The following is an 18,066-nucleotide window of genomic DNA, read 5'->3' as shown; positions in this document are numbered from 1 at the left end:
AATGTCAAAGAGAACAACAACTACCAGACTTTTAGAATACATCTAAAGGCAGCCCTCTTTAGGGAAGCTTTTAATGCTTAACAGACCACTGTATTTTAATGCTTTGTTGGAAGCCGCCCAGAGTGGCTGGGGAAGCCCAGCCAGATGGGTGGGGTATAAATAATATATTATTATTATTATTATTATTATTATTATTATTATTATTATTATTATTATTTCGTCCAGCTTTCCATTCTCAATGGCGGCCAAATGCCCCTCAGAACCTAGGAATACGGGTAGACTGCCTCTGGAGCTGGAGTTTCAGCAAGAATACAAGAAAACCCTGGCTGCTGGGTCTGGCCAAGGGCCTACCTAGTTCAGGATCCTGTCCTCACAGGGGCCACCCAGAGGAAAACTCACAAGCAGGATCCGCGCACTAGAGCCCTCTCTCCTACTGCGGTTTCCAGGAATTCAAAAGCATTGCTGTCTCCCAACTGCGGAGACACCAGCAGCCACTGTTAGGTTTACGCTCCCATGAATTTGTCCAGTCCTCTTTTCAAGCCATCCGAGCTGTTGGGAAATTGATTTAAAATTTACAGATTGTTCTCTGCTGTAAGAAAATTCTATGAAGATGATGTACAGGTGGTATATGACACCAGTGCAGTTAGGGAAAATGTACAAAACTAGCTCAAACTTATGTAAGAAAAAGGAGGGGACATTCTGCCACATGTGGTGGGACTGTAATGAAATTAAGAAATTTTGGGAAATGATATACAGTGAATTGAAGAAAATGTTCCATCTAACATTTGTTAAAAAACCTGAAGCATTTCTGTTAGGGATTGTAGGAAAAGGCCTGCCAAAGAAGTTGGAAAATACCTTTACGTATGCGACAACAGCGGCAAGAGTCTTAATAGCACAAGGTTGGAAGACTGAGGAAATCCCGACTAAAGAATTATGGCAAGAGAAACTGATGGACTATGCAGAACTAGCAAAATTGACACATAGGACAAGGATAACTGACTTTAAAGAGTAATGGGAACCTTTTACAAAGCATCTAAAGATGCAACAAAGTGAATTGGACTCCTTGGGAGGTTTTGAATAAACACTCACAAACTTTTTATTGATAATTAGATAAATTAAGGATTTATACAATTTTGTAACATGCAGAGAATAGCATTTATAGAGATACCAGATATTGGAACTGAGGGCAGGGGGGTTTTTTTATGGGAGGGAGAAAATGGGGGGGGGGATTAAGGATGATATGTTTTAAGATAATATGTTTTGTTTAATTTCCTAATAAAAAAATTATTAAAAAAATAAAAAGCCATCTGAGCTGTTGGCCATCACTGCCTCCTGTGGCAGGGAGTTCCGCAGTTTAACAATGCATTTGTGTGAATAAGTAGTCCCTTTCCTCCACCCCGAATCTTCCAGAGTTCAGCTTCATTGGAGAAGGTGCTCATCTGCACCGTTGCGGCTTTGCGTAGTAGGTTAATTATCACCGTGGGTTGGCTGGCAAAGCACGAGCCCGTCGGGTTAATCTCGAACTCAGGGCAGGGGGTCCTGAGCCCAGGAATCCTGTTACCAAGCTGGTCTTGAGGAAGTGGACCCTGCTCAGGGGCGGGTGGCGATTCATTCGCCCCATGGACTAATTCAGGAGGGGGCAGTCCTGAGAGGCTTCGCCCCGCTCTTAAGGGCTGCCAAGTGGACCCGTGTTCCAGCCAGTCAGGCCTGACCTCCACAGTCCGGGAATCGTAGAATTGGAAGGGACCCTGTGGTCATCTAGCCCAACCCTCTACAATGCAGGGATTGCCTGCCCAACACGGGGCTCGAACTCACGATCTTGAGATTTAGAGTCTCATGCTCTACAGACTGAGCGGCCGTTTAATTTTTATATGCTGATATTATTATTTTATACTATCCTAATGATGGTTTATTTGATGTAGATTGCTTATTTTAAAGCTGTTTTATTATCATTAGATTGTTATAAGGTGTACATTCTTGGTTTTTTCAGCTTGTAAACCATCTTGAATACTGTAAAATAGAAAGGCGGTAAAGTGATACCTCGGGTTAAGTACTTAATTCGTTCCGGAGGTCCGATCTTAACCTGAAACTGTTCTTAACCTGAAGCACCACTTTAGCTAATGGGGCCTCCTGCTGCCGCTGCACTGCCAGAGCACAATTTCTGTTCTTATCCTGAAGCAGAGTTCTTAACCTGAAGCACTATTTCTGGCTTAGTGGAGTGTGTAACCTGAAGCGTATGTAACCTGAAGCGTATGTAACCCGAGGTACCACTGTATACAAATTAAAAGTGATGATGATGATGATGATGATGATGATGAACGTCCAGCCCCAGCAACGAGTCTCTTCACTTCAGGCTGATGGCCAGGGCTCTGGCTCTCAAACGGTTAAACCCCCCCCCCCAGAGGGATCCTCCCCACTCCCATCTTTGGGGGTTCAGCTTCAGCAGCTCACCCCCAGACACGTCAACCCAGGGAAACTCTTCAGAGCTCAAAGTACCAAACTCACTCATGCGGCTAGTCCGCAACAACTTTCTGTTATTTCCCATCTGTTGGCATGGAAGCATGCAGGGGGTTTTTTTGGGGGGGGGGGCACTCCTATTAACCAGGGAAGGTATATAGGAAATGGTTGTGGGGGGGAGAGACATCTCAAACCCGTCCCCATCCATTTTTTTGCCTTCTCTCAAAGGGGCTGCCTGTGCGTGGGGAGAGATCTCTGTCGAGGGGTGTGTGTGCCCCCACCCCATGCATACCCACCCAAGAGGGATAAGCGGTTCCTTAGACGGCGGTTGGAACAGCTCGGTCGTTAGAGCGCGAGGCTTTTAATCCCAAGGTCGTGGGTTCGAGTTCTGCTTGGGGCAAAAGATTCGTGCGTCGCAGTGGCGTAGCGTGGGGGGTGCAGGGGGGGCCGGCCGCACCGGGCGCAACATCTGGGGGTTAGGGGGCGCAAATCCACGGGTTAGGGGGTGCAAATTACTTGCCTTGCCCCGGGTGCTGACAACCCACGCTACGCCACTGGTGCGTCGCAGCCTGGGGTTGGGCTGGATGACCCTTGCGGTTCCTTTCCAGTTCCGCGGTTCTTCTAGGGCTCTCCGCGGAGGCTCCGGCGACGAGAGGGTTACGGCTGCTTCCCACCCCCCACCCCCCCGTTCCCCGCCCCGGGAGAGAGGGAAGGAGGGCGGGCGGCTGGCTCCGGGGAAAGGAGCCGCCGGGCAGCCGCTGCTCAGTCGGGGCGAGCCGGGCGAGCGCAGCTGAGCCGGCGCGCCCTGCTCGTCTTTGCGCCCCCGAGCCAAGCCCACCTGCCCGGAGGGGGACCCCGATGGGAGCCCGGCACGATGCCCCGACGGCGGCGGCATGAGCAGGCGGCGGCGGCGGCGGACAGAAGCCCCCTCGGGAGCCTCGGAGAGACCACCCGCAACCTCTCCATCGACCGGCCGGGACGGAGGTGAGCCACAGCGCATCGGGGCGCATTGCGCGTTTGGGAAAGGAGAGCCGTGGAGACGTGGGTGGGGGGACCCCCGTTCTCTTGGGTTGGGGCTCCTCTTCCTGCGCCACGGCGCGAGAGAGGTCCCCTGCACACGTGCAGAGTGTTTTCCCTTCTTTTTTTCTGGGCAGCCGCCGCGGCCCTCGCTTTTACGCATGGGGTTGGTTAAGTTTTCCTCTTAGAGATTGAATTAGACGATTGCAATTAATTGCACCTATTAGTCACTTTTTAATAGACGGAAATATCTCAGGGGGTTGGAGCGGGCGACCCTCGGGGTCCCTTGACAATTCCGAGGGGCTTGCAACAGTAAATAAACACATACAATGGCACCTCGGGTTACAGACGCTTCAGGTTACAGACTCCGCTAACCCAGAAATAGTACCTCGGGTTAAGAACTTTGCTTCAGGATGAGAACAGAAATCGCGCGGCGGTGGGAGGCCCCATTAGCTAAAGTGGTGCTTCAGGTTAAGAGCAGTTTCAGGTTAAGAACAGACTTCCAGAACGAATTAAGTACTTAACCCGAGGTACCACTGTACATTAAAATGGGTCAAATTAAATTAATTAAATTTATTGGCTGCTTTTTTTTTTAACAAAAACAACTGAGTGCAGCTTAGGATAAAACGCACATGTACATTAGAGTACAGATTTGCACTCGGGTCTTTGCCCTCAGGGTAGCAAATAATAATGGGCTCCCCTGCCCAAATCTGTCACACCACGCCTGACATTCGGCAGGCTCAGGAAAGCAGGCTGGCTTTTAAAAATTCTTTTGCCTTGGCAAACTTTACTCCTTTAGAGTCTGTGCCAGGTTGAGCCAGACAAATTGATAGTCCAGTCCATGGTTAATTTATAAAAAGAGAGGTTCTGGGGTTCTAAGCCCTGCTTAGGAATTAAGCCCTTCGCCCTATCTAGTCCACACACTTAACTATTTAATAAATTTTACAAACCGCCTGATAATCAGCAAATCTTTCAGCTGTGTACATAAAACAGTGAAATAACCACGCAGATAGAAATCAGCCGAATTCAAAAACAAGTTATGCATGACTAAATTACACGTCCGGACAGACTGGCTTGCTGAAATATATATATTTAGCAGGCGTCTAAAAGTATATAAAAGCACCTGACGAATGTTCCTAGCGAAAATGCATAACGTGCAGGGCTGTTTGCTTAGTGAGGAATGTACTCTGCACGTCCCCAGGGGCCTTTGAATGACCCAGATCTGACTCCTGGGGCTGAAAAAAGATTCTGGAATTAAGGCCGGGGCTCAAATGAAGCCCTATGTAAGTCCTACTGGGAAAGTATGACAGAACTGTAGAGTTGTAGAAAAGGGACCTTAGGGTCATCTAGTCCAACCCCCTAAAATGCAGGAACCTCAGCCAATCGTAGATACCCAAAAGGAACAGTTGAGTTGCAACCTTTATGTAGGACCAACAGAAGTGGAGACCAAGATTTCAAACGCCCCAGAACTCCTCTTCAGGTTGGGTGTTAAAAAGAAGGGGCAGACAGGCAGGAGAATTGCAGAGCTCAAAGGGAACCCCAAAGCTCATCTAGCCCAGCCTGCTTCAGTGCGGGAATCGCACCACTGATTCTCTTTGTGCCCTGATTAGGGACCTCAAAGATTGCACTGGGCCTCCCCCCCCCCTCTGCATGAATGTCAGCCCTTCTTCTGATCGCTGGTGACCCAGAAGTAATTTTAGGTAAAAGTAAAGGGACCCCTAACCATTAGGTCCAGTCGTGACCAACTCTGGGGTTGCGGCGCTCATTTCGCTTTACTGGCTGAGGGAGCTGGCATAGAGCTTCTGGGTCGTGTGGCCAGCATGACTAAGCTGCTTCTGGCGAACCAGAGCAGCGCACGGAAACGCCGTTTACCTTCCCGCCAGAGTGGTACCTATTTATCTACTTGCACTTTGACGTGCTTTCGAACTGCTATGTTGGCAGGAGCAGGGACCGGGCAACGGGAGCTCACCCCGTCGCGGGGATTCGAACCGCCAACCTTCTGATCGGCAAGTCCTAGGCTCTGTGGTTTAACCCACAGCGCCACCCGCAGCCCTTTTAGACATGGCCTAATGTCTCCAGGATGGCAGAGGGAACTGCTGCCTGTCTCTCCCAGTTCCTTGGACCTTCTGCCCCCTTAGCCACTGAGGTCAGTTATGGACCCCCAAAAGGAGACTTCTAAAACCTTGAGAAGCCAACGTGTGCAGTCAAGACTGCGCTATGTTCTGGTTTCGGGGCCTTACGGACTGGCATTTCCTCCTGCGGGTGGTATTCTGCAACATCTATAGCTCCATTTCTGCAGCACGGGACTCTGAATCTCAGGGCCCTGTGCGAAATATTCCTCCATTGCAGGGGGCTCGATTAGATGACCCTCGTGCTCCTGCACATGAGGCTATGCCATTGACGCAATAATGGTGTGTCACTGCCGGATTTATACGAGGCTGTCCACACGTCATTCCGTTTCATTAGTTGTTTTGGGACCTTTCCCGTGTGGCTCCGGACACCCAAGCCTCACGAGGAACGGTTGAGAAGTCATATGCTACATTAAATGTAAGACACTGGTTGTGTTTAGAAAGGATTTATGAAAGATTTAGAAAACTTATTGATCAGAATATTTGTGTGAGATTGCATGGGGAAAATACGGAATAACAGATACAATCTTGCTTAAAATGTATATAGGAAGTGCGGTGTAAGCGACGGAAGTCAATCAGTGACATTTTATTATTATTTTCATATTGAGATATTTGTAGAATAAATTTGGAATAAATTCTTCCAACTTTTCTTCTTCTTCTTCTTTTCTCTTTTGTTCTTTTTTATCTATGTTTGCTTATCTGAAATATATACGTAGGTATGTATTTGCAATATTTTGCTCATATTTTGTAACAATTGTGTTAAATAAATTAAATAAATAAATAAAGGAAAAGGGGTGGGGTGGGGAAGAGAAGGAATATGGTAGCCACCTTTAAATCTTTTATGGGCTGTCCCATGAATGATGGAGCAAGCTTGTTTTTCTGCTGCCCCAGAGGGTGGGACCCACAGATTCAAATTTCAAGAAGGGAGATTCCAACCAGATACCAGGAACGCTATTCCAACCAAATATTAAGAAGAACTCTTTGAGGGCTAAGAGCTGTTTTAACAGTGGAACAGACAGCCTAGGAGGATGATAGACTCTCCTCGTTGTAGTGTCTTAATTAAGCCTTCGGAGATTCTTTTGCATTGCAGGGGGTTGGACCAGAATATGACCCTGGAGGGGTCACTTGCATCTCTACAATTCTATGATTGCCATCTGGAGAGGCAATCTTGTACGAGGTAAAGGTACCCCTGCCCGTACGGGCCAGTCTTGACAGACTCCAGGGTTGTCCGCTCATCTCACTCTAGAGGCCGGGAGCCAGTGCTGTCCGCAGACACTTCCGGGTCACGTGGCCAGTGTGACAAGCTGCATCTGGCGAGCCAGCGCAGCACGCGGAACGCCGTTTACCTTCCCGCTGGTAAGGGGTCCCTATTTATCTACTTGCACTTAAGGGTGCTTTCGAACTGCTAGGTGGGCAGGCACTGGGATCGAACGACGGGAGTGCACCCCGCCGCGGGGATTTGAACTGCCGACCATGCGATTGGCAAGTCCTAGGCGCTGAGGTTTTATCCACAGCGCCACCCGCGTCTCGTACTGCAGTGCAACAAAAGCAGGACACCCCCCCCACACCCCAGGAATAATAAAATTATCATCATCACCATCATCATCACCATCATCTGTGGCGTCAAAGGAAGTCAGGATTTCTGCTGGGAGTTCTGGAAACAGAGTGGGATGACTACCCCGCAGGTTTTGCAGGCAGAAAAGCTATTGAAAGCAGAATCGCGTCTAACCGCCCTGACAGCGTCACGAGTGCAATTCATTGTGAATGCACAATTTTTAAAAAAGGATGTCTGGAGGGGCCCTTAGCAGTGTCCTAACTGGATCCGTCCAGGGACGTGGGTTAAACCACAGAGCCTAGGACTTGCCGATCAGAAGGTCGGCGGTTCGAATCCCTGCGATGGGGTGAGCTCCCGTTGTTCAGTCCCTGCTCCTGCCAACCTAGCAGTTCGAAAGCACAAAGTGCAAGTAGATAAATAGGTACCGCTCTGACGGGAAGGTAAATGGCGTTTCCGTGCACTACTCTGGTTCGCCAGAAGCGGCTTAGTCCTGCTTGCCACATGACCCGGAAGCTGTACGCCGGCTCCCTCGGCCAGTAAAGCGAGATGAGCGCCGCAACCCCAGAGTCGGCCACAACTGGACCTGATGGTCAGGGGTCCCTTTACCTTTAACTGGATCTGGGCAGCCTTTAGGGCTCCTGGGCAAGTGCCCCACTGACATCAATACATTTCAGTAGGAATTATGTGGGAGGACTTGGCGGCAAATTGTGCCCCGTGTGGGACATTGAGCTGTGCCCCCTTGGACAGAGCTGGTCCGCTATCTGGAGGCTTTCCCCCTCCCTCCCTGAAAACCTTCCCCGCCCCCCTCTTGGGAAAGTACCATTAAGGAGCAGGTTGTGGGTGTTTGGGGACAAAGAGTTCAGGCGTATCAGAAACAATTTCCCAAGATGATGGCTTTTAACAGTGCCAGCATCTTCTTCAAACACCGTCACGTCACGCCGCCTCCCCCAGGTTGGCGGAGGCTGTTAAGGGAGGATACAGCAGGCGATGCGAAAAAAACCCATTTCCGTCCAAGTAGGCAAAACTCGGCTGGAAGAATGGACAAATCACTGTGATTTCTGGCGTACGGGCTGCTTCCTTCATTCCTCGGCCAGGGAACACAGAAAGCTTCTTCTGCCTCCAATATTGCCTGCTCTGGTTGACAGCAGCATTCTACCTGATGGGAGATGTTCAGAACATTTGCAGGGCACCAGGTTCATAGGATTCTGGAGTTGGAAGGGACCCCTGGGGCCATCTAGTCCAACCCGCTGCAGTGCAGGGATCTCAGCTAAAGCATCCATGGCAGATGACCACCCAACCTCTGCTTAAAAACCTCCAATGAAGGAGAATCGACCACTTCCCAAGGGAGACTGTTCCACTATCAAACAGCCCTTGTTGTCAGAAAGCTTTTCCTAATGTTTAGTCCAACTCTGCCCTGAAGTCAATGCAGCCTTGAAGGGGCAGCCTCCTCACAGCAATTTCTCTCTTTCTTTTTTTTAAAGGGGGAAAAAAGTATTTCTAGCACACAAAGAATGAAGATTCCTCCTCTCTCCCCAGCTACGCAGGGGCCCTCCCCGGATCCTATTTATGTTTTCATTTTTGCCGCCCGTCAGCACCAGCTAACAAAATTGCGGCGATAAAAAACGAGTTTAAAGCGGTAATTGCATCAGCGCAAATGCAATTTCTGAAGCCTACGGAACACATGGAGGCGGCAGCCGGGGCACAAATGAGCAACCTGGTCAAAACTGCCTCTCTCCATCCCCCTAAATGCTTCAGCTTGCTTTGGGGAAATGTGGCACTGGGGGTGTCTGAATCTGCCTGCCTTAATGGCACTGGGGGAGAGAGAGAGAGGGATGAAGGGAGAAGTGACTTAAAAGACAGGCCTGGATAGTTCCTCATGACCAGTCTAACTTCAGAGAGGGATAAAGGAAAAAGGTCTCCCCTCAGAGCAGCCTGGCCCAGGGCCTGCACTGTTTATCTGAATCATAGATACCTTATAGTCTTTCCTGTTTTCTGAATGCAGGCAATTCAAAACTAAATCAGAGGAATACCTTCCCCTAATATCATAGAGCCACAAAATTTTAGAGTGGGAAGAGACCCCCCAAAGGTCATCCAGTCCAACCCCCAGAAATGCAGGAGCCTCAACTGAAGCGTCCCTGACCAATGGTCATTCAACCTGTTTAAAAACCTCCAAGGTAGGAGATGCCACCACCTTCAGAGGGAGTCTGTTCCACTGTCAAACAGCTCTTCCTGGCAAAAAGTTATTCCTAATGTTTCGTTGGAATCTCCTTCCTTGCAACTTGAAGCCATGGGTTCGAGTCCTACCCTCCAGAGCAGGAGAAAACAAGCTGGCTCCCTCTTCCATGTGACAGCCTTTGAGATATTTGAAGATGGCTGTCCTGTCAGCTCTCAGTCTTCCCTTCTGCAGGCTACACACACCCAACTCCTTCAACCGTTCCTCATAAGGCTCCTCTGCACACTTTCCAGCTTGTCAGTATCCATCTTTAACTGTGGCACCCAGAACGGGGCACAGGGCTCCAGGGGTGGCCTGACCAAAGCAGAATGTTGTTGTTGTTGTTGTTTAGTCGTTTGGTCGTGTCCGACTCTTCGTGACGCCCTGGACCAGAGCAAGCCAGGCACTCCTGTCTTCCACTGCCTCCCGCAGTTTGGTCAAGCTCATGCTGGTAGCTTCGAGAACACTGTCCCACCATCTCGTCCTCTGTCGTCCCCTTCTCCTTGTGCCCTCCATCTTTCCCAACATCAGGGTCTTTTCCAGGGAGTCTTCTCTTCTCATGAGGTGGCCAAAGTCTTGGCGCCTCAGCTTCAGGATCTGTCCTTCCAGTGAGCACTCAGGGCTGATTTCCTTAAGAATGGAGAGGTTGGATCTTCTTGCAGTCCATGGGACTCTCAAGAGTCTCCTCCAGCACCAGAATTCAAAAGCATCCATTCTTCGGCGATCAGCCTTCTTGATGGTCCAGCTCTCACTTCCATACATCACTACTGATGTAGAATAGAGTGGGACTATTACTGGGCAGGTGGGTCTCATCCACCTGGGAAGGCAGCCCATCCAGGAGAAGGAAAACTCTCGATCCTAAACCTTTTTTAGGAGAAGAAAAGACTTGGGAGCAAAGCCTAGAAGGTAAAGGTAAAGAGACCCCTGACCATTAGGTCCAGTCGTGACCAACTCTGGGGTTGCGGCGCTCGTCTCGCTTTATTGGCTGAGGGAGCCGGCGTACAGCTTCCGGGTCATGTGGCCAGCATGACTAAGCCACTCCTGGCGAACCAGAGCAGCGCACGGAAATGCTGTTTACCTTCCTGCCAGAGCGGTACCTATTTATCTACTTGCACTTTGACGTGCTTTCAAACTGCTAGGTTGGCAGGGACCGAGCAACGGGAGCTCACCCCGTCGCAGGGATTCGAACCGCCGACCTTCTGATCGGCAAACCCTAGGTTCTGTGGTTTAACCCACAGCACCACCCTAAGGCTTGCATGGCGCCTTGTACGCCTCCATCCAGCAACTCCTGCAGCCAAGCTGGTGCCAGATGTATTCCTCCGCTGGACCACATCAGCGAGGCCAAGAGGGGGTCTTGTCAACTTGGCAACCCAGGACCTCCAGACACACTTGCCGGGGAGGTCACTTTGGTGATGCTAACACAGCAAAAACAATGCAGTTATGAGTTACCGGTCTCTGCAGCTACAGCAAGCGCTGCGATTCTTGAGAAGTTTGGTTTGGCTCGCCGAAGCACACGCCATTGTCTCTGGAGACCGACGAATGCCCGCAAAATTACTAATCCTCCATTCGTTCATTTACTGTGTTTCACACTGCATTCCTGCTAGTGCATATTAAAGATATTTATGCTGGTGACCATTGCTGCCTCTCTTGGGAGCAAATCCCAGAGCTTCAGCTGAATAAGGCCCCACGGGGTTCTAGTATTATGGGAGGGAGGAAAGTTCTCTATCCGCTTTCTCTACAACATGCATAATTTAGCACACCTCTGTGAGGTCTCTCTCTCTCTCTCTCTGGTCCCCCCCCCATTTACCGTATTTTTCGCCCCATAAGACGCACCTGACCATAAGACGCACCTAGTTTTTAGAGAAGGAAAACAAGAAAACAAATATTCTGAACGAAACAGTGGATGTATGATTTTTGTGGTTCATGCTGTGGCCACAGACATGTGGCTTGACAGTGAGTTTGGGGTAGCCCAGTGCAAAAATCCTGAGGATCCATGTGGATCCGTGCTTTGTAACCACGGTTTTGCGCCATTGCGGCCCCACGAAACAGTGGGTGCGTGATTTTTTTGGTAGCCATGGACATGCTATGTGATCTGATGGTGAATTTCGGGTGACCCAAGGCAAAAATTCTGAGGATCCATGGGCTTTTACCTCCCCCCTCCCAGGCAGCCTCCTTTATCAGCATCCCTTATCTCCCTCCCGAACCGATCAGCTGCTTCCTTTCAACACTCCCTTCCCTCTTGTTTGCCTTAGTGTCTTAGGAGCAGTTTTTTGCTCCTCCTTTTCATCTAATTTCTCTCCTCATTGCTTTAGTTTTCCTGTCTCCTCTCCTTGCAAGCTCTTTACCTCCCCCCTCCCAGGCAGCCTCCTTTATCGCTAGCGTCCCTTATCTCCCTCCCCAATCGCTTGCCCATCAGCGGCTTTGTTTCAACACCTCCTTCCCTCTTTCAAAAAAAAAAAAAAAAGAGCATGAGCTGCTTTTTGCCCCTGGGCAATTCAGCTCCAGGGACCATGCATTTGCTCCATAAGATGCACAGACATCTCCCCTTACTTTTTAGGAAGAAAAAAGTGCATCTTATGGAGCGAAAAATACGGTATGTAGCCTTTTGGCTAGATAAAAAATAAAAAAGCAACCCCAAATGTTGTAACCTTTCCTCTTAAATGAATTGCTCAACGCCCTTGATCATTCCGATTGTGTTGCTTCTGCAAACAGAGATGCCTGCAGCTGATAAAATGCACTCTTAGAATCATAGAATCATAGAATCATAGAGTTGGAAGAGACCACAAGGGCCCTGCCAAGCAGGAAACACCATCAGAGCCCTCCTGACATATGGTTGTCAAGCCTCTGCTTAAAGACCTCCAAAGAAGGAGACTCCACCACACTCCTTGGCAGCAAATTCCACTGTCAATCAGCTCTTACTGTCAGGAAATTCTTCCTAATGTTTAGGTGGAATCTTCTTTCTTGTAGTTTGGATCCGTTGCTCCGTGTCCGCTTCTCTGGAGCAGCAGAAAACAACCTTTCTCCCTCCTCTAGGTGACATCCTTTTATATATTTGAACATGGCTATCATATCAGCCCTTAACCTCCTCTTCTCCAGGCTAAACATGCCCAGCTCCCTTAGCCGTTCCTCATAAGGCATCGTTTCCAGGCCTTTGACCATTTTGGTTCCCTCCTCTGGACACGTTCCAGTTTGTCAGTGTCCTTCTTGATTAAAGTCACCCACCGGATCCTTCAAGGAGGGGGTAACCCTCCCCAGAACGAATGGGCTGCCCCACAGTTAACACCTCCATCCTGTCTGGGTTGGACTTCCTGTTCCTCAGCCTCCATGGGTGCTTTGGGCTTCTGAGCAGGGGTCCCTTCATGTCTTAACCTCTCAGGGGCTCCAGGGCTGGTGCCTGTGCCAGGCCACATAGCTGAGGATTCCCAGGAGCGACTCAACTTCTTGGAAATATCAAGTTTCTAGGCCTTATGATCAGAGGTCGGTTTCTAGAAGGGGACGTGCCACAATACCCCTCCCAGACAGCAACAACTGAAGGAGGACACTCACAAACATGCATAGAGGGCAACGCCGCTTAGTTGTGATCCCTGCATTGCAGGGGGTTGGAATGGATGTCCTTCAGGGGTCCCTTCAAAAATCTGCAGCTCTATGATTATCATAGGCAGTGAGAGGCCAGGGGAGACCCAAGTCCTGGGAGGGGGAAACAGCCAGACGTGATGGATCCCTGTTTTGCCAGCTGGAGAAGTTGAGACAGATAGGAGAGGCACTCTGGCAGCCAAGTCCTTGTTCATGCCATGCTCAGTTGACCTATGGAACGCCCTTCCACTGGAGGCAGTGATGGCCACCAATGTGGATGGTTTTAAAAGAGGATTAGACAGATTCATGGAGGAAGAGATCTGATCTCCCAAGTATCTAAAGGGCTGCCACATAAAAGTGATGGAGAAGATTTGGAGCCAGTTGATCCAAATTACAAAAAAAAAGGGGGGGGGGTTAGACTAAACACTGGGTTGAACTTCCTGGCAGTATGGGCTGTTCCACAGTGGAAGGTTTTTCAGCCCAGGTTGGTTGACCACTATGCTAAGAATTTTAAGGTCTTAGATATATATTAAATGTTCATAAATGTACCAACCAAGCACGTACATAGATCAGCACAGGAAGACCGACCTGAAACCATTTTTTGGCTCCCAAACTGACCAGATGTTTTCTCTGCAAGGTCAAAGGAAAATGGAAAAGCCTCCCCATTGTCTTTTCCTTCACAAATCCTGTCTTGAGGGTATGTCTGTGTATGAATAGGCTGAGCCAGACTACCAGGAAAGGAAATCAGATAAGCTATTATGAGATAACTTGGCAGACAGGAAAAACAACAGCACTCAAATTTCTGTTGTAGACCGCCTTTTCTGTGATGTAGGTATGATGTATGGAGGGGTGGTCTTGAGCTCTAGGGCGGGGAATTTAAAATGTCTATATAAGGGCAGGCACACCTTGGTTCAGGGTCCTCCTCCTTTCCTGTGTGTGTGAGGAGCACCTTTGTTGCAACAGATCAATAAAGATCAGGCTTACTAGCTGCTTTGCTTCTCAATATTCTCTGCTTGGCCTCTGTTATTTTCGCCTACCAATAGGGAACCTACATAAGGACTCTATATGGGCTCTTGGATACCCCATAAGTGAAAAGGGGCAGATTCTGTTTACAGCACCATCTGCCTGGGATGCTGGAGCAGGGGGTTGGACTGGAGGACCTTTGAGGGTCCCCCCTCCAACTCTGATGATTCTATAAGCCTAGCTGGAAAGACACCGTCTCTTACTTGGGACCCCGGCACGAAAGATGATTCAGGTCTTTCTCTCTCTCGTTATTTCACATGGTTCGAGTCTGACTCCTGGTACCGTGAAGACCAGCAAACCCCAAAATTATAATTACTTATTAAAATGTATTCTGCTGCTCAGATTAAGGCAAGGCATGAGTTGCAGGCAGGCTTTGGCATTTGGGGACGGGAGGCAAGGATTATGGCACACATCTCCAGCACAAGACCTTGGAAGGGGCAAGTACAAGTAACTTGTGGCCACTGAGCAGCGGCAACCAGAATCACAACAACAACAACAACAACAACAACAACAACAACAACAACAACAACAATTTATTTTTCCCCGCCCATCTGGCTGGGTCTCCCCTGCCACCCTGGGCGGCTTCCAACAAAACATTAAAATACAGTGGTCTGTTAAACATTAAAAGCTTCCCTAAACTGGGCTGCCTTCAGATGTCTTCTAAAAATCTGGTAGTTGTTTTTCTCTTTGACATCTGGTGGGAGGGCGTTCCACAGGGCGTCTGCCACCACCGAGAAGGCCCTCTGCCTGGTTCCCTGTAACTTGGCTTCTCGCAGCGAGGGAACTGCCAGAAGGCCCTCGGAGCTGGACCTCAGTGTCCAGGCAGAACGATGGGGGTGGAGACGCTCCTTCAGGTATACAGGACCGAGGCCGTTTAGGGCTTTAAAGGTCAGCACCAAAACTTTGAATTGTGCTCGGAAACGTAAACAGTGGCTGGCCTTGGGTGGAGGTGTGGTTGGGGCAGGCACAGGAATATGCCCCAAATCTCCCGGTTAAAGGGATCTCAGAAAGCTGGTGGTGAAGATTTCTTGGTCCCTGGAGAATTTGCTGCCAGTCTGAGCAGCACAGAGTCCGAGGAGAGATAGGCAAACCTTCTGATGTGACACAAGGCAGCTTTTGTCTTTCTTCCGAACGAAAGGATGCCTGAAGTGGCGTCTCCATCTGTTGAGGCTGAAATATCCGCATGAATCGGCAGCTGTTGCAGTAGCAGGAGATGAGGACAAGCGCTGCCGGTTGATTTGAATCTCTTTGGGTTTGTGGTCTAGAGAAGGGAACCAGGTTTGAGATTGTGACGCTGGTGGGGGTTTAGCGGAGAAAGATGCGAATCAGCCTGCCAGGGTTTGCCAACCTGGGGCCCAAAACAACTGCAGGTTGGCGGAGGATGCAGACCTGGCCAGCGCCTCTGAGCATGTTAAGAGTGCAGGGCTTCCTACGAGCTCCCTAACGAGGTGGTGCGGCCACCAAAAAGGGCTGATACAATTCCAGACTGCAAGAACGAAGATCTAGCATCCAGATCAAAGGAAATAATAGCCCTACTTTATTCTGCCTGGGTCAGTATCCTCCTGGAATCCTGTGTCCAGTTCTGGCAGCGCCAGTTTAAGAAGGAGATTGAAAAACTGGAAGGAAGGTGTGCAGAGAAGGGCAACCAATAATTTATTATTTATACCCCGCCCATCTGGCTGAGTTTCCCCAGCCACTCTGGGTGGCTCCCAAACGAGTGTTAAAAACAATACAGTATTAAATATTAAAAACTTCCCTAAACAGGGCTGCCTTCAGATGTCTTTTAAAGATAAGATAGCTGCTTATTTCCTTCACATCTGGTGTTCCACAGGGCGGGTGCCACCACCGAGAAGGCCCTCTGCCTGGTTCCCTGTAACTTGGCTTCTCGCAGGGAGGGAACCGCCAGAAGGCCCTTGGAGCTGGACCTCAGTGTCCGGGCAGAACAATGGGGGTGGAGACGCTCCTTTAAATATACTGGGCCGAGGCCGTTTAGGGCTTTCAAGGTCAGCACCAACCCTTTGAATTGTGCTCGGAAATGTACCGGGAGCCAATGTAGGTCTTTCAAGTCTGGTGTTATGTGGTCCTGGCAGCCGCTCCCAGTCACCAGTCTAGCTGCCGCATTCTGGATTAATTGCAGTTTCCGGGTCACCTTCAAAGGTAGCCCCACGTAGAGTGCATTGCAGTAGTCCAAGCGGGAGATAACTAGATGACTGAGAGTCGAGAGACCAAGCCTTGTGAGGAACGGTCGAAGGAGCTGGGGACATTTAGCCTGGAGAGCAGAAGACTGAGAGGAGACATGATAGCCATCTTCAAATATCTGAAAGGCTGTCACGGAAGATGGAGCAAGCTTGTTTCCTGCTGCTGCAGAGTGCAAGAGACCAAACCAATAGCTTCAAGTTACAAGAAAGAAGATTCTAACTAAATATCAGGAATAACTTTCTGTGGGTAAGAGCTGTTGGAGGTTATGGACTCTCCTTGCTTGGAGGTTTCTAAGCAGAGGTTTGATGGCCATCTGTCATGGATAATTTAGCTGAGATTCCTGCATTGCAGCGGGTTGGACTGGATGACCCCCAGGGTCTCAAACTGACAATTACCGTATTTTTCACTCTATAAGACGCTGTGGTCTAAACCACAGAGCCTAGGGTTCGCCGATCAGAAGGTCGGTGGTTCGAATCCCCGTGACGGGGTGAGCTCCTGTTGCTCGGTCCCTGCTCCTGCCAACCTAGCAGTTCGAAAGCACGTCAAAGTGCAAGTAGATAAATAGGTACCGCTCTGGCGGGAAGGTAAACGGCGTTTCCGTTGCGGCTTAGTAATGCTGACCACATGACCCGGAAGCTGTACGCCGGCTCCCTCGGCCAGTAAAGCGAGATGAGTGCCGCAACCCCAGAGTAATCTGCGACTGGACCTAACAGTCAGGGGTCCCTTTACCTAGGTTTAAGAACAGCTTGCCGTATTTTTTGCTCTATAAGACGCACCAGAACACAAGATGCACCTAGTTTTTGGAGGAGGAAAATATGAAAAAACATATTCTGAATCTCAGAAGCCAGAACAGCAAGAGGGATCGCTGCGGAGCGAAGCAGCAATCCCTCTTGCTGTTCTGGTTTCTGTGATAGCTGCGCAGCCTGCATTCGCTCCATAAGATGCACACACATTTCCCCTTACTTTTTAGGAGGGAAAAAGTGAGTCTTATAGAGCAAAAAATACGGTATATGATTCTTTGACTTGCTGCAACAGACTAGCACGGCTGCTGCTCTCGAACTTTTCTTCTTGTCTCCTCTTGTCCCGCAAATCCCAGCTAGGTTTGCTTTTTGTCCCAGTTCGGCGTCTTGGTGCTCTGCACATGCTCAGCAGCACTCTGCCCTTTGCATTTCCTTGAGGCAGGCAGGCACCGAGAAACAGCCCGGCCGTGCCAGATTCCTGCTTGCTCTCCGTGGGTGAAAAGGAGGCCCCGGGAACCTGGACACTCCTCAAGCCCAGGCTTGCACCAAACCCTAGACGTGGTTATTTACTCAGACCTCAAGATTAGCTGGGCAGGCGCTTGGCAGGCGCACCCAAACCAAACATGCCCAGGTGATGAAAATCCCTGACTTAGGGGCTGGGAGAGAGGCTGGGGAGTGTGGCTTGGAGCACGCACTCTGCCTGCCTGGGGAAGGTGGCCGGGGTTAATCAATACCACTTAAACCCATTTGCCTATTTCCAAAACCTGCCTGCCTCTTCCCTTTTGAGGCACTGGAAGAGAGCGTGTGTCAGTCAAAGGACTGCTGTCTGCTGTCACAAGCCTGCCTTTGTCTGCCCGTCAAAGGTTTGTCCTCACTAACTCAAAACTTCCTGGTTCCTAACTGGTTGTTGCAAGGCTGATTTAAGAGAAGTCATGTCCTTCTGATTAAAAGGTAAAGGTACCCCTGCCCGTACGGGCCAGTCTTGACAGACTCTAGGGTTGTGCGCCCATCTCACTCAAAGAGGCCAAGGGCCAGCGCTGTCCAGAGACACTTCCGGGTCACGTGGCCAGCGTGAAAAGCTGCATCTGGAGAGCCAGCGCAGCACACGGAACGCCGTTTACCTTCCCGCTAGTAAGCGGTCCCTATTTATCTACTTGCACC

At 49.7% G+C, this 18,066-nt stretch overlaps 1 protein-coding gene and 1 long non-coding RNA gene across 4 annotated transcripts in view; one reads left to right on the top strand and one right to left on the bottom strand.

Annotated features, from left to right (window-relative positions):
• The window catches only part of LOC310684876, an 86,405-nt gene that overhangs the window by 27,837 nt on the left and 40,502 nt on the right, over positions 1 to 18,066 (bottom strand). The gene's annotated exons all lie outside the window — the stretch shown is intronic.
• GPR4 (G protein-coupled receptor 4) overlaps positions 3,222 to 18,066 on the top strand; it is a 45,389-nt gene continuing 30,544 nt past the window's right edge. Inside the window, exon 1 of the mRNA XM_083455789.1 lies at positions 3,222 to 3,441. The gene's annotated coding sequence lies outside the window, so the exon portion shown is untranslated. The remainder of the gene's footprint in view (positions 3,442 to 18,066) is intronic.

Source organism: Podarcis tiliguerta (assembly GCF_965153285.1).
Source record: "Podarcis tiliguerta genome assembly, chromosome: 8".
Lineage (NCBI taxonomy): Eukaryota > Metazoa > Chordata > Lepidosauria > Squamata > Lacertidae > Podarcis > Podarcis tiliguerta.
The sequence above is the reverse complement of the archived record's forward strand: the minus strand, read 5'-3'. Positions and strand labels throughout refer to the sequence as shown.